Genomic DNA, 16,954 nt, shown 5'->3' with positions numbered 1-16,954 from the left:
ACACATGCAGTTAGATTACCGCGTTTGGACAGAGAGCAGGCGGACGCACAGGGGCGGGATATTGAAATCGGAGAGGTGAGGGGGGCAATTAAGCTTATGGCGCGGAACAAGACGCCAGGGAAAGATGGGCTCCTGATTTAATTCTACCTGACCTAAACTGAACAGTTGGCACCTACATTAGTGACACTATATAACAATGCGAAGCGGGTAGCTCAACTCCCTGCAACGACACGAGAGGCCGTTATCCCGCTCCTCAAACCTGGGAAGTCACCTTGGGACAGATCTGCGTAATACCCGCTATCCATGCTTAATACGGATTACAAGATCTTGAGCCGTATTTTAGCCACATGACTCCTCCCCTATATGTCGACACTAGTGCATAAGCACCAATCCGGGTTCATCCCTACCAGAAACACGGAGATTACTGTTCAGTGCTTATTGCAGATTTTGGAAGCTATTTCCTACTCGTAGGACATGGCCACTGTTTTTACAGTTGACATCGAAAAAGCATTCGATAGTCTTGAGTGGTCTTACCTGTTCCACGTAATGTATAAGTTTGGGCTTGGGGATGAATTTATAAAGTGGACGACCTTACTATATAAGCACTCCACGCCCAGGGATAAAACAGGTGGATTGATATCTTACATCTGATGTAACCCGGGGTACGAGACAGGGTTGCCCGCTGTCCCCCCTCGTTTGCTTTGGCGATGGAACCACTAACGGCCAGGACAGCATTACCAAGGCCTATACGTGCACGGACAGACTCGCCATATTGCCCTGTATGCAGACGACTTGCTCATGTTCCTGGTGAATTCGAGAGAAGCGCTCCGAGGGGCGAAGGTGTTGCTTCACAACCTTGGCACGGTGGCAGGGCTTCGCGTAAATAGGGCAAAGTCCTGCTTATTCCCGATCATTGGGGATAAAGACGGCCCGCAAGACACAGCCAGAGTGAAATGGGAGTACAGATGCCTGACATATTTAGGTACGAGGATATATCATGCACAGGGAGAGCTGTTGGAGGGCAAAAATGGTAGAGCAGTTAGAGGACTGAAAGGTAGTTTGGATTTTTGGGGGAAGCTCCCGCTGTCAGTGGCTAGACGGGTGGCCTTACTTAAAATGATGACCCTCCCGAGACTATTGTACTATTTCAGGACCTTGCCTATTTGGAATCCGACATGATTTTTTAAACAACTTAAGACCATGGTTACGGGTTTCCTGTGGGGTGCTGGTAGGCGACGGTAGCATTGGCTGTTTTGATGCGTTCACGGTCAGAGGGGGGGGGGGGGGGGGTGGGCAGTACCTGATTTTGAGGCGTATTATCTAGCAGCCCAATTGCAATGGCTCACACAAAAAATAGCGGTTAGGATGCGAGGGACAGAAGAGCTGAGGGACAGAGCCCCAGCGTTGAGAGTACTCTCCCAAATTGTGCTGAACCTACCTGTCCGCGCCAACAACCTCTCAGGGGACCTCAAAACAGCAAGGAAGTGTTGGAAAAGGAGCTTGAAAAGGGCGAGGATTGAAGTTCCATATGAGCTTAACATCCCACTATCCATGTGTGAGGTACTATCTCATGGAGGTACCTGGAGGGGGCTGGCAAGTTGGAAAGAGAAAGGCCTGACTAATATCGGAGATTTATATGACGATGGCACTATGCTTCCCTTTAACGACTTACAGGAGCGATTTGACTTGCTGGGGGGGGGGGGGGGGACTTTTTATTGCATGCTGCACTTACTGCGGCTATCCGTAAGCATTGGAGGGGGGGGCCTCATTGAACACACGTCGTCACTGGGGTGCCAATACATAGTGACAGCGGCAGGAACCTTTAAGGCGGTTACATGCCTGTATAGACGTATGACACAGGAGATGATGTTGCTCCTGACTGTACTGCGACATAAATGGGAGGATGATGTGGGGACGGAGATCCCGGAAAAAGATTGGGCTGATATTGTGGAAAGGGCATGGAAGAGCACCAGGAACGCCCACTTTCAATTAGTACACTTTTACATATTACATAGAGCTTACCTTACCCCAGCGAAAATTAATAAATACTTTGATACTGGCTCGGATGCGTGTCCGCGCTGCCGCAGGGAGGGAGCAGACTTCTGTCACATGTTTTGGGGGTGCTCGCAATTAGACACTTATTGGCCCCAAGTAGTGGCTTTACTAAACAAAATCACTGACTTGGAACCGGCTATAGCGCAGTGTATGTTGCATTGGTTTACCCACACAACCAAAATTAAGATTAATAGCAAATTCTTAGACATGGGTCTCTTATTGGCTTAACGGAAAATCACTATGCAATGGAAAACTCAGAGGGGTCCCAACATAGCCAGATGGAATTCATTAAATGGGCAGTGTGTGACGGAATAGTTCGGATGCAATTAGAGAAGAGGGCGGGAAGTGAGAGGGCACTAGAAGCAGCGAAGGCATGGGAAGCACTAGTGGTGCTCCTAAAGATCCCAGACAGTGACAAGGAACCCGTGAATGCCACCCCTGAAGTAGAGGACTAGGTAGATTTCCCCTGAGCCCGTCATGACATGGAGACCCTAGAAACAACATGCAGCATGACTCTGCAACCGTTGTGCATTAACCATTGCACTGTTATCCTTGATATATTAGTGAAATTACAGCACACCAGACCTACACTGTAGTATATATGGAGAGTTGGGAGTGACATGCCTGGGGGGAGGGTTGGATGGGGGTTAGTTCTGGGAGGTTAGAATAGAGTTAAGAATTGAAATAAGACCGGAACGAGTGCAGTACGATTGCAACACAATGTGAGATTTGTCCTTTTCACCTTTTTCTTCTTGTTTTGGGTGGCAGGAGGGAGGGTCAATATCATGCACAGAATTTTTAATATAATTGTGTGTTTCATGATTGTATCATTGCTCACCCTTTTGTATGCATCTTAATACAAAACTTTCCACAGTATGTGTTTGTACAGGCATGTAAACCTCAATACACGTTGTTGAAATAAAAAAAATAAAAAAAAAATCAAGGCAGGAGACTTCAAAGGTCTCAGCCACCTTTGATATGCGACCTCTGCTTCCCTTAAATGCCACTCCTCCCCAGGGGGAAAAGCCATCCCTGCCCGGGGCCCACTTGGCACCAGGACAGGTGGTAAAGTTAGCTAGTCAGGAGGTGGGTTCACTATCAAACTAGTTACACCCCTAAATTGGGGTTTCTGAAGTGAACACAAAAAGTAGAATTCCACCATCTTGGTTTTTGGTGAAATTAGATGCACTGGGTCAGGGTTATGCCCATTCCCCACAGGAAGTGGTCATATAGGGAGGTGGTGTAGGCACCTAAAGGTAAGTAGCCCATTGGCCACTAACTTACACTACCCTTAACACCCCTAAAATGAGTGTTTAGGTGGCACCCTTGACACCATGAACTCCGATTCGACGGACGCAAGAAGAGAACAAAGAGTGGAGAAGCGAGAACGGAGGACCAGCAGCAGACTTTTTGGCACTAAACCCTGCCTACCTGCACCTGTCGTGACAAACTAACAACTCCTGCTGCTGTGCATCCGCCAAGAACACCGATGTACTGCCTGCACTTTGCAAATTGCCAGCAGTCTCTCTTGGAGTAGAGGAGCTACTCCCCTGCAGCTTGCAGGCACTAAGCAGCTAAGTACAGTCCACCATTCGCCACCAAATGCTAAGGGTCACCTGGACTCTGCAGTGTTCCTCGTATTGGTGCACTATATAGAGAGCCGGCTTCCTACACCAGAGTTAAATGTTTGCAAATGTTAGAGCCAGACTAAAAAGAGAGACATCACTAGGAACACCAAGAAACAGAAATATGCATACAATGGTAGCTGGTGGACCACGCCATATTGACTAGCTAAATTAAGGGAAAACAGTAGGTGGCAGAAAGAGAAGACTGAAATATTGCTTTGTGCATCTTTTACATGGTTCTACCTCTTTCACCTTTCTCAAGGTCCGCCTGTGCATTAGTTGGAGACGATTACTCAAAGGCAGAGATAAGATATAGCAGTTAGCAGGACGGAGTCTGAGAAACATTCACCACGCAGATACTTTGCACCTGTGATGCACACTTTTTTTTTACCCACTGCTCATACTGCAAGATTTTCTGTCCCTAAAGCACTCGGCTGCTGAAACGTGCAACCATAGCCTACCAGTAAAAGTGTGAACCCCTCAGCTCCAAATGTGTTTTTTTAAGCCAACAAACTTTATTCTGCATGGCTGTTGCAATGCTCAATTTATTCAACAACAAAAAATTGCCAGGGCTCTCGTCAGGAGGCCACTGCAGCTTACATCACTCATTGCCCCTGCCAGCGCTGCTCATGATAGTAACACCACAACTACTAACCACAACTACAATGGCAATGCAAAGTCAGTTTAATATCTTATGAATGTCTTTTTTTTTTTTTTAGGACCAAACTTTACCTATAACCAATCAGGTGATCGCACCCTCCCAACTGAGGCGGAGTCACTCAGATTTTCTACTGCACGTCATGTGAAGGGAGTCACCCTGAACTCTGCTCAGTTTCCTCCGGTGTCTCCCAAACTTTCCACATCTATAATGTCTGAGTCTTCTAAGAAAGGCCTCTTCAGAACCTGCAAGTCCCGTGGGGAAAAAAAGGCTACATGTGGATGTTCCACACACAGACTGTCTCTATTGTCTCTACCCCAAACATCAGGTAAAAGAGGGCAAAATTTGTCACAACTTTTCTTCTAAAACCTTGAGACAGGGTGGGGAGGCTATTCCTGTGGCTACAGAAGTTTAAATCCCAAATTCCAGCTATTTTTAGGAGGACAGCCATACATCTGCAAGACCCCACAAAATGTCAAGATCCTCTAAACATGGAGTAGAAAGACCTTGAAGGTACTTCATAAGGACCCTCTGGAAAAGTGGAAACTTAAGCTCATCTTCACAGGGGCGCCCTCCTCCCAACCTTCTACTGTATCTGTGAAGAAAGGGGAGCAAAAATGTTCTCCCTCAGAACTGTCAACAACTAAACATTCTCTCAATACACCATCAACACTGTTGTCGACGTTGACCGTAACCACCGTCTCATCCACAAGGCCACCGTCTTCAAGAACCTCGACTATGGCAGCTATTAATGCTCCCATTTCGTCAACCAAGGTGATCTCCTCCACTAAGTCACCATCAACGGCGAAGTTTACCTCTACCACACAGACGTCGATGAAAACCCTGTCAACAGCGGCGCAGTCGATAACAGATGATAGCAGCACCATCATCTTCAGCAGCGTCGACTAAACCACCGACGATACCATTGACAAGGGAATTCTTAGTCGACACCCATTTTACATTAACATCGTCAACGGGACTGTCAACTAAAATTAAAATTCCGAAAATAACTAAGACTGCTTTAAGGCTTGACGTTACCTCCTCAAGCAAGGTCTCCCCTTTACTACCCAGTCATTTATTAGACTTAGAAGAGTCGAATGATGCCAGCCTTTTGGGATGTACATAGTCCTTCAGAGCTCCAAATGAAATACCAAGAGGAAGATTCGGACTATGAGAACAAAGAGCGATGCTATCAATCATTCTATGCCCCTCCTATGAAGCATTACGAACACTATGAATACCACCCTCAGCCTAGACCAGATGAAATGCAGATGCCTATTTCTCTGGTTAAAGATCTACAGGTCATGCTGCAGGATTATAAGAAAAGATTTGCGGAACCTTCACAAGAGCAGCCACTCTCACCACACCAGCCTGCTTCTCCTGCCATGCCAAGGAAAATCCCGCCATCAATAACACCCAGGAGGACACCTGCTTCAAATGTTGCAGCACCTCCGAGGGAGAACCACTTGTCCACAGGGTATGAGAGGGAGGAAGAAGAGATCCCTGACCCTCAACATCCACAGGACAAATGGGATGATTACCTTGTCCCTACTTCGTCTCCTTCACCTCCTCATCCTTCAGACTCTCCCCAGAGGACATCGGGGGGTTTTCATGATCTGCTGTCCAGGCTGCAGCACAATTCCAACTTCGGTAAAGCCATCTGACTGCTTTCTCATGATTGTAAAGAGCAAGCCAGAAAGTCTGTCAGAGCCATCCCCATTATAGATAACTGGGCTGAGGGGATAAAGATCATGAAAAGTGCTGCTATGGTAGCACCAGTACCACCTCGCCTGGACAAAAAATACAAAGCCACAGATTATTCCCCCACTTGCCTCACCAATCACACAAAGCTGGACTCCATTATCTCACAAGCAACGCAAAGGCGCTTAAAAAAAACCTTCAACTCCCATCTCTACGCCACCAGACAACGAAAGCAAGAGACTGGACAATGTAGGGAAGAGATTCTCCCTCATGTCTGCAATCACTGTTCAAGCAGTCAACTCACTAGCGATCCTGGGGCTCTAGGACTGCCATATGTGGTCAGATGTCAGCAGTCTGCTCGATTTGATCCCTGAAGACAGGAAGGTAGAGGCAACAAAGTTCTCCGCAGGTGGGTACACTTTGGATGTGCCAGCAGCTGGAGTCGTCACATCACAAGTCTCTGCCCGTGAGGTACAGAGGCAGCTCCAGCAATGTCTCAGGAGGCCACTCTAGTCAGAGCACAGCACCGCAAGGCGAGGGCCCCACCTGATCCCTCGCCCGCACTCAGGCCCATGATTAAGTCTGCAGTATTGGCCCTGTCCAGGGATTTTTGCCTTTGACCCTTTGGGGGTAGCAGGTCGCACACTGCACCTGCCTGGGCGCCAACGTGTGCCACAAGGGCAGCTGCTCCCTATGGGTCCCAACTGTACCAGGGAGGCCTGTCAAGCCACCTCCAATCGTCCAGAAAGCAGCTCTGCTCCAAATGACTTGCTGCGGCCGGGGTCCAGCTCTAGCCCCCTCAGCAGCACAGGGGACCCTCGTGTCCAGGCGATGATCACAAAGGCAATAGACACAGACGTGCTGGGAGCAGATTAGTATCAGGATGGTACAGAGGACCCAGAATGGTGACAGATTAGGCGGGTCAAAAACAGAGCTCAGGCAAAGAAGTGTGCCTCCGCAGCCATCTTGGCCACGCCCCACTACTTTTTTAGCATTAACCTAAAAAAGAGCTTCTCTAACATAAGCGCATGGATCTCACTAACACTTCTGAGGGAAGTGATCACAATTGGAAGTGCCTCGTTCCAAGTCAAAAATTTTAGAGGGCAAGAATGAAGGGGATCAAAAGAGAGTCCAATGAGTCTAGTGAGAACTTCATTGAGGTTCCAGAGTGGAACCAAGGTATGGTTGGAGGGATAACCCGATTAAGTCTTCCATTAAGGATTTAATAAAAGGAATCCCAAACAGACAGGAGTGCTCCCTGTTCTGCAAGTATACTGCCACTGCAGTTACATGTAAAGTAAATAGATGTGCAAGTTAGTTCTGAGCGTTGCAAGTGAAGCAGGTAGCAAACAATGTTCAGCACTGTTGGCTTTAGATCAGAGGTCTTCAATCTGTGGGGCGCGACCCCCCGGGAGGCCGTGGATGCATGGAAAGGGGCCCAGACAGTTAGTTAAAATGCCTTCCTGTGCTGGGAAATCGAGGCCAGGCAGACCGCTGAACATGCATTTCTAACAGTGTGTTGCTGGCCTGAAAGAAATGCAAATGTGCACGAGTTAATCTGCAAATGTAAAGAATTTGCAGATTAACTCGTTGTGCACATTCGCATTTCTTTCAGGCCAGCAGCACACTGGCAGAAAGGTGTGTTTAGCGGTCTGCCTGGCTTGATTTCTCAGGGCCGAAAAACGCTGTTGCAGTTAATTGATCAAATCACTTGAAGCTTTTTGAGTGGTAGAGCTGTGAAGTACTTGTGTTTAATTGTCTTTGTATTTACATAGTGTTTACTATACCTGAGAATTTGTTGAAGGGACAGTTATGTAAAAAAAAAAAATTGCATTACATAGGGTCTGGATATTACTAAAAATCGATGGGCGTTATTTACAATGAAATGGTGTGGGGCAGCTCCGCCGGATATTAATGTTGAGCTGCCCTATGCCAATTCTAAAGAGCAGGAATGGACTGTATTTATAAGATACAGTGCACTCCTGTCCTTTCTGCCAGCGCACAATTTGGTGCCTAGCGCCAACGCAGGCACCTTTGCACCATGGTACAATGGCGTCTGCATTGTTGGCAGGATTGTTTTTGTGCCAGAAGGCACGCCTTCCTGCGGAAAAACAACCCATGGAGGCTTTTTCCTCTATGTGTGCTACACAAAGAAAGAGGAAACAATTGAGGCGAAATAAAGATATTTCTCCTTGTTACGCATCCCCTGGGGCAGCTAACAGTTTTGACGCATCCTTAATTTTACAGATCCATGTTAATCTGGGAATGTGTCAAAATCCAAAGGAAAACCCCTGCAATGCCCATGGAACACCCCTCCCCCCCGATGAAGTGTAAGGCAACGCATCGACTTGTGCTGCGTTGCCGTACACCATATCTAGGAGGCCATGAAAAGTAACGCAAAGTCACTTTGCGTGGCCTCATAGATGTGGGTCTGCACTCTGCGCAACCAGAGCATCAAAAAAACCGACGCACCAGCAGGGCAAGGTGTTTATAAATAAGTCCCTATATTTTGGAAGCAGCCCATATATTTTGGAAGCACTATTTTATAGTAAAACATTTGGCGCATTTTGTAGTAGTCTATCTTGTATTGTGCGTAATGCAAGAATAAACTAAAGACTTACATATTCACAGTGCTTTCTGTCCCGGGATGTGAACTCATTGCACTAAAAAATACACAGGTTACACTATTCTCCACTGCACCAACCACAATTTATTTCTGTGGCTCTCTGGTTTCACACAGGTTTCGTAATTTATTATAGTACATTACCCACTGAGTAACAACTTTTTAAAATGTATTCATTAAAGCTGAACGTTATTTTATATTCTGCTACCTGACGGTGAAAGACTAAAAAAACATACGTATGTTTTAATTATGATGAATGATGTTCAGCTACCTCCGGTTACATTCAGTTGTAAATGCCAACTGCCAGCATCCCATGAAATATAGTATGGTTCTCAACTAATGCCATGCAATAACGTTTCAGCCCATGCATTACAACTGTTATACCAAGGGCCACTGGAATTATGTGATTGTGCAGCTGCAGCGATTTTGGCCTAATTATAGATTTGCAGCATTTGCCACATAATCCATCATCTGCTGCATAATCTGCAGATTTTAACAAAACCAAATTATTTACTCAAAAGATTCAAATGTTACTAAAAGGAGCAAGAGGTGTTGCTGCTCTGTAGAAGGCCTTTTGAGAAGCGGTACTAGTCACCTTTTTGTTGCTTATTGCAATATTTGGGTGTTAAACTAGTACTTATGAGGAGCAACCACAGATTGACCGTTTCTTTAGAGAACATTTATGGTTGTCAATGATAAGTACCACCAGGTTCTAGAAATTTTTGTCGGGAGGGGGTCCTTACACCTAAAACATTTTGATGGGGGGGGGGGGGGGGGGGAGGGATCTTGACATAAAAAAATTTGAAGACCACTGCTTTAGATGGTCAATGTGTTTGGGTAGACAGTAGTGGATGATCATCTTCCACTTTGTGGCCTAGCATGCCCGAGCAGTGGAACAGTGAACCTCTCCGAAGATGACCATATTCACGGGTGCAAATTGAGGTAACCAAACTCTAGAACTTCAGGAGCTAGATTGGTAGGTTGCGCTGCCTTGGGTTGGGATGCCTAAGCGTGCCCTGGTGTTGCCGGAGAAGGTTCGGCCTTTGAGACCTCATGAAGGAACTGCAGACAACTAGAGGAAGGTTGTAAACCAAGCTTGCCTGGCCATCCGAGGGCCCACTGGGGTGAGGGAGGTTTGCTAAAGCTTCCAGATCACATATGGAAGGAGGAAAATCGTGGTTCAAATATCCCGGACCAGTTCATCCACAGTGCATTAATCATAGACTGTGGGTGTGGAAACCTGGAAGCAAAGTTTGGGAATTTGGCGTTTGACAGTTAAACAGATGTCGAGAAACCCCCACTGTCAAAAATAGGGAAACTGGACTTTTGGGTGGAGTTCCCATTTGTGGACTTCTTGCTGCATGCTGGTGAGCAGGTCTGAAAAGTCATAGACCACTCAGCTATGAGGTGAACTTTGCGGTGGATCGCCCAGCGCCAGAATCCTGTGCGATAGCCGACCGCTGGGAACAGTGCATGCCTTCCTTTCTGTAGGGAGTATTTTGCAGTCATGTGGTGTTTTGATCAGGACTGTTTTGTGGTGAAAGTGGATGAAAAAGGCTTTGCGAGCCAAATGTACTGCCAACTTCAGCAGAATTTTTCACTAAAAATATCCGGAGGGAAGCCCAGAAACCCTGAACAGTGATTTCCTGTACATGTGCTTCTTCAGCCCGCGAGAGAGGAGTCTGTACTGAATGTCACTTAGGGAAAAGCCTGCCCCACAACAAATTGTTGCTGTTCCACCTCTCAGTAAGCGATGGGTGGTGGCCTTTTATCAACACCTGATCTTCCCATAGACCCTCCGCTTGTGACAGCTGTGCTGCGAGGCACTCTTGGAGCATACACATACTTAGCTCGGGAGCAGGGAACCATGGCTATGCAGGAAGCCAAATGCAGAGTAGGAGCATCACTGTGCGTATAGTTACCTGACGATCTGGCATAAAAAGAGGAAGCAAGGAATGAAGGGCTTGGACTCTAGCACTGATGGGGTAAGCTTTCCCCGTAATTGAATTCAGAATTGCCCCTAGGATGGCTTGCATCTCGAATGGCTAAAGCTGGGATTTGCCCACGTTGATGGTGAAGGCCAGATCGTGAAGCAGATCTAAGGTGATCTGTAAGCGAGCTAGACACTAGCACTTGCCTTCACTCTTTATCAGTCATCAAGTTACAGAAAGACATGGGCACCGCCCCTCCGTAGATGAGCGATGACCACTGCCAGGCATTTGGTGAACACCCTGGGCACTGTGGTAATGCCAAAGGGCAGAACTTTGAATTGAAAACACTGTCCACTTAGCATGAATCTGAGGTAGTGGCTATGAGTGGGTTAGACTGGGATGTGGAAATAGGTGTCCTTTAAGTCAAGTACTGCCATGAAGTCACCTTGCTCCAGCAGTGGCATGAGGTCCTAGAGCATGACTGTGGAAATGCTCTGACAGGATGTAGTTGTTGACGGGTTGGAGATCTAAAATGGAACTCAGGGACCAGTCTTTGAGGATTACGAAGCACAGCAAGTACACCCCTTTGCTCCGTTGTTGAACCAGCACTGGCTGTATGACTCCCTTTAATACTTTAATAAGATTGTCCACCTCTTGAATGAGTTGCTGGTGATAGGCGAAAATGGAGTGTTTGGTGGAGGGGCAGTGAACTCCAGGCAGTAACCGTGTTCTACAATGGCCAGGATCCACTCGTCTGAGGTGATGTTTTGCCACTGTAGGAGGAACCCCTCCAAAAGTCCCCAGACAGGTGTTGTGTGATCGGGAGGGAGGGGGGAGTCACTGTTGGGGAAATGGGGGGCGGGGGGCTCCCTCAGCCACTCCACCTCTGCCCCGCCTTTGGTATTGTTCCCCTTATATGTGCCCCTGGAGTGTCCTCAGGAGGCTTGGGGGCTGCTGAGGCTACTGACAGGAAGAGGAAGCTTCTGGGGAGGTACCTTTCTTGCTGCCACAAAAGTGTGCGGAGAAAAGTGGAACGAGGCTATGGAGACTGGAGAGCTCTCATCACTTTGGCTATATCAGTGTTGTACTTTATTTTCTCCAGCATCTGAGGAACTTGTGGGCCAAAGAGGTGTTCTCCATCAAACGGCATGTTGATCAGATGCTGTTGGACTTATGGCTTGAAGCCAGAGATATGTAGCCAAGAAGGTCAGGGGATGTGTCCCTGGAATTTATGCCCCCCCCGACGGCATTGTCGGCCGCATCAAGGGCACATTAGTGAAAAGGTTTGGCGATGGTCTGCTCTTCAGACACAATCTTCTGCGCCAGTTGATTGTATTGGTTGGGGAGCTATCCCATCTCCTCCCCTTGGGCACGGCCCTACAGAACTGGCAATATGCCGATGAGCCGCTGATTGGGGAGGCAACTCTTTTCTCCGCTGGATCAATCTTTTTACTTTCCTTGTCTGGTGGTGGGATATCCCCAATGCCTCGAGCAGTAGCCTGTTTGCAGGCGACCTGCACAACCGAGACTGGTGGGAGCTGGTCTCTAATGTACGGTAGTGGTCAGATTGTGAGGGCTTAAATTTTTTGGTCTACCCTCAGGGTGGCAACTCGGGCCTTGACTGGGTCTTTAAACACCTCCTGCATAGACTTAAGCATGCCCTTAAGCGTAGGCCAGATCTGGGATAAGATGAATGCCTAGAAATTGTGGCAAAGAGGTTGAGAGGGAGGAAGAGGAGGAGAGCACACGGAGAGCAGGCGGAGAACACACGGAGTGCACGCCTTAGGGGCATGGCTGGTGCCCCCATCTTGATGTTTTTTCTGCTTTGGAGGTTCCAACACCAGTTGCTCCTCAAAAGTAAGCTGTCTCTTGTAAGCGAGAGTCTGCTGCACTTGTGGAGGGGATAAAATAGCAGTCACTGCCAAGTTAAACCCCTCCTGAAGGTGGTGTAAGTTAGGAGCCGGGCTGTGGATAGGGTGCAGATGTTAGATTTGGCTTTGAGGCCATTTAATGTCAATCAGTGTTTTGGCTCCAAGGAGTCCTTCGGAGCAGAGCAAACAGAGAGCACCGATGGAGCAGTCAGCGTGGAGGCAGGCTGGGTCTTATGTGCCAGAGTTGGAGGCAGAGTAGTCTCCGAAGCATAGGTCAGTGCCAGCCATGGCTAGGAGGCAGTGGCGGGCAGAAGGCTTTGTCACTGGATGCCAGCACGATGCCAGGCCCCCAAAGGGGCAGTGATTGCCTTGGTGTTTACTGGTACTCACAGCAGTCATCTTCTGACACTGGGATGTGGTCAGCTGCAGTCTGGGATCTCTGAGTCAGACGGTGATTCGGGTTCCAGGCTGAAGGTCAAAGCCTGTTTGGTGTAGACAACTCCCTCAACATCTTCCCTGAAGATGTTGGGTGAATCCTCGTCACATTGTTGCTCCATGGCAGGCCAAGAGAGTCAACGGTCATGAAAATTTCGAATTGTCTTTTTCGACCGGAACGCGAGGCAGGTGGAGCTGGAGGCCTCATTATGCTCTGGGTAAAGACAAAGATAGCAGAGCACGTGTTGATCTGTCGACAAGTGCTCTGAATGGCACTGTGGACAGTATCTAAAAGGTGTTTTTTCCATCACGTGGTTAACACACTGGAGCGTGAGGCCCTGTGCAGTGCATCAATGCGGATCAGATGGAGGGACCACGATGTTGAAAAGAAATGTAGGTGCACCAAAGGATTGTTCAAAGGCTACCAGGAACAAAGAATTTGACAGGCCCCGACGAAGACCACCACATGGCATCAACTTCGAGCCCCGGCGAAGCATTCCCCACCCGACCGGCAGATGACAAGAATCAAAATATGGAATAGATGCCCATTTGTATTACTATCTAAGAGAGGCGTCAGTAAACCTTGTGACTCGAGAAGCTTCTTCAAAGAAAAACAAGTTGTTCACGTCCGCGTTCAACCCTAGATGGCAGGAGTATATGCAGAGCATGTGTATTTACAGCTACACATGCCACAAACAAGTATTTGCGTTCTGATGAAGGTGGTCACTTCAATTGCTTGGCAGCAAAACATGGTCTAACATGAGCCCAATGAAAGGAGTAATGTAGAGGGCACATTAAGTGAAACAAGCATTGGTAATGCATCGGTTTCGCCTATGTAATGAATAAAGAGCTATTTTTATCAGTCATTGTCAGGGAGAAGGAAATAGCTCCCTGACAGATAACATGGGAGTGGAGAGGTGCAGGGGACAGAGCTGCTGACTCGAGAGCTGGGGATCCCGGTTCGAGTCTCGGCAGCGCCGTGCAACATCCTGTGATTCTATGCAAATCACTAGATCTTTCCGGGTGATAAATTGTTTTATAAATGTGCTGCAAGAGTAAAAGGCAAAACATTATGAAAGGAATATGCTACTTACCAGTATGCATCTGTTCTTGGCATATAGAGCTGCAGAGTTGTACACTTAGCATAGATCGCCATCTGGTGTTGGGCCCGGATGTTTGCAGTTTGTTTTTGTTCTTTGGACAGTCTTTGGAAGTCACGAGTTCGGTGACTCCTCCTTCGGTCCGTACTGCGCATGGGCTTCGGCTCCATCCTCAGATTGTTTTTCGCCAACAGGGAAATGATGGAGCGTAGTAATAACAGTGAGAAACCCATGTGTGTTGTATCTAAATAAGATGGACTGGAACGGATACAGGTAGCCGGGGAGGCGGGTGGGCGTGTACAACTCTGCAGCTCTACATGCCAAGAACAGATGCATACTGGTAAGTAGCATATTCCGTTTGAGGCATATGAGCTGCAGATTGTACACTTAGCATAGATTATATAGCAGTACCCAACCTTAGCGGCGACCACCGGTATCCGTTGCAGCGGTTTGAAAAAGTGTCTTTAGTACAGCCTGGCCCACACTAGCTTGCTGCTTGGAATGCACGTCTACACAGTAATGTTTTGTGAAGGTGTGCGGTGTTGACCATGTGGCTGCTTTGCAGATGTCATCTAAGGGTATGTTCCCTAGAAAAGCCATAGAAGCCCCTAACTTTCTAGTAGAGTGGGCTTTAGGTGGAACAGATAATGTTCTTTTTGCCTTTTGCCAGCAAATTTGTATGCACTTTACAATCCACCTAGCTATCCCTGATTTAGAGATGGGGTTGCCTTTATGTGGTGGAGAGAAGGAAACAAACAATAGTTTAGTTTTCCTGAAAGGTTGTGTCCTCTGTATGTAGTAAAGTAAAGCCCTCTTAACATCGAGTGTGTGTAGGGCCCTTTCCGCAACAGATTGAGGTTGCGAGAAAAAGACCGGTAATTCCACCGATTGATGGAGATGGAAGGGGGAAATGACCTTGGGCAGAAACTTTGGATTTGTACGAAGTATCACTTTGCTGTGATGTATTTGTAAGAAAGGTTACTGTATAGTGAACGCTTGTATTTCACCAACCCTTCTAAGGGAAGTGATAGCTACGAGGAAAGCTGTTTTCCAGGTGAGGAACTGTAGCTCACATTTATGCATTGGTTCGAAGGGCGGACCCATTAGCCTTGTAAGAACTACATTTAGATTCCATACAGGGGAAGGTGGTACCCTGGGAGGAATTACTCGTTTAAGACCTTCCATAAAGGCTTTAATAGCGGGTACTCTGAACAGTGATAAATGCTGTCTGTTTTGTAGATAAGCAGCAATCGCTGCTAGGTGTAGGCGTATGGAAGAATATGCCAGGTTACACCTGTGAAGATGGAGCAGATAGCATATGATGTGCTGTATGGATGCATCTAAAGGGTCGATTGTATTGTTACGGCAGTAAACCACAAATCTCTTCCACTTTGCGGCATAGCATGCTCGAGTGGTAGGCCGTCTGGCTTCCTTGATAATGTTCATGCAATCAGGGGGAAGGTTAAGGTACCCAAATTCTAAGATTTCAGGAGCCAGATCGCAAGGTTGAGCTGAGCTGGGTCCGGGTGCCTGATTTCTCCATGGTTCTGAGTTAGGAGGCATGGGGACAGGTGCAGTTTTTGATGTGGTACCACTGAGAGCTGTAGTAGTGTGGTGTACCACGGCTGCCTGGCCCATGTTGGAGCTACCAGAATGAGTGTGAGGGAGTGCTGTTGTAGCTTCCTTACCACTAATGGAATTAGCGGGAGAGGTGGAAAGGCGTATGCAAATTTGCCTGACCAGTTCATCCATATCGCATTGCCTTTGGACAATGGGTGTGGGTATCTGGCGGCGAAGCTTGGGCATTTTTTGTTTTCGTGGGTGGGGAAGAGGTCTATTTGAGGATGCCCCCACTTTTGGAAGAATGGGCGAAGAACCTGTGGATGCAGTTCCCATTCGTGTAGTTGTTGCGTTTGTCTGCTAAGCAGATCTGCCATGGTGTTTTGTACGCCTGAAACATGCTGTGCCAGGAGAAAGATGTTTTGAGGAATTGCCCATCTCCAGATGCTCTGGGCTAAGCGGGAGAGCTGGGGAGAGTGTGCCCCCCCCCCCCCTGTTTTTGGATACAATACATTGCAGTCATATTGTCTGTGCGAATGAAGACTGCTTTGGCCGAAATCTGTTTTTGAAAAGATTTTAGGATTAGAAAGATCGCCAAGAGCTCCAGATGGTTGATGTGGAGCGACTTTTGCTGTGGCGTCCATAGACCTTGCATTGTGAGGTGTAAGAGGTGCGCTCCCCAGCCGGAGAGCGATGCGTCCGCTGTTAAAATCACCTGAGGAACCGGGTCCAGGAACGGCCGCCCTTTGGAAAGGTTTGTGGTGTTCCACCACTGCAGAGAGTGATGGGTGCGGCCGTCCACCAACACCAGATCCGTCAGCTGACCCTGGGCCTGGTTCCACTGTCGTGCTAGGCACTCTTGGAGTGGACGCATGTGGAGTCTTGCATGGGGCACTATGAAAATGCAAGATGCCATAATTCCTATGAGCTTCATAAACACTCTTGCTGGAAGAGAGTGTTGAGGAAGGAATGTTTTGCGCAAGGCTTGTATGCTTGCGATTCTGGCTGAGTTTGGATAGGCAATACCTTTGGAGGTGTCTATAGTGGCCCCGAGATATTGCTTTGTGTGAGATGGTAGGAGATGGGACTTTTGGTAGTTCACCGTGAAGCCTAGCCGGTGGAGCAGTTGAATGGTGCTGTTGGTATGTTGCACACATTGGTTGTAGGACGCGGCTTTTATGAGCCAGTCGTCTAAGTAAGGGAAGACGTGAATATGTTGACGTCTGAGGTGTGCTGCTACAACTGCTAGGCATTTGGTAAACACCCGTGGTGCGGTGGTGACCCCGAAGGGGAGAACTGTGAACTGGTAATGTTGACCGTCCACCACAAACCTGAGGTACTTTCTGTGAGAAGGGTGTATTGGAATGTGAAAGTATGCGTCTTTCAGATCCAAGG

At 47.7% G+C, this 16,954-nt stretch overlaps 1 pseudogene; it reads left to right on the top strand.

Moving 5' to 3' along the window:
- Window positions 1-5,209: 5,209 nt before the first annotated feature.
- Window positions 5,210-6,413, top strand: LOC146866882 (uncharacterized; annotated as a pseudogene).
- Window positions 6,414-16,954: the final 10,541 nt, after the last annotated feature.

Source organism: Triturus cristatus, chromosome 1_2 (genome assembly GCF_964204655.1).
Source record: "Triturus cristatus chromosome 1_2, aTriCri1.1, whole genome shotgun sequence".
Lineage (NCBI taxonomy): Eukaryota > Metazoa > Chordata > Amphibia > Caudata > Salamandridae > Triturus > Triturus cristatus.
The sequence above is the reverse complement of the archived record's forward strand: the minus strand, read 5'-3'. Positions and strand labels throughout refer to the sequence as shown.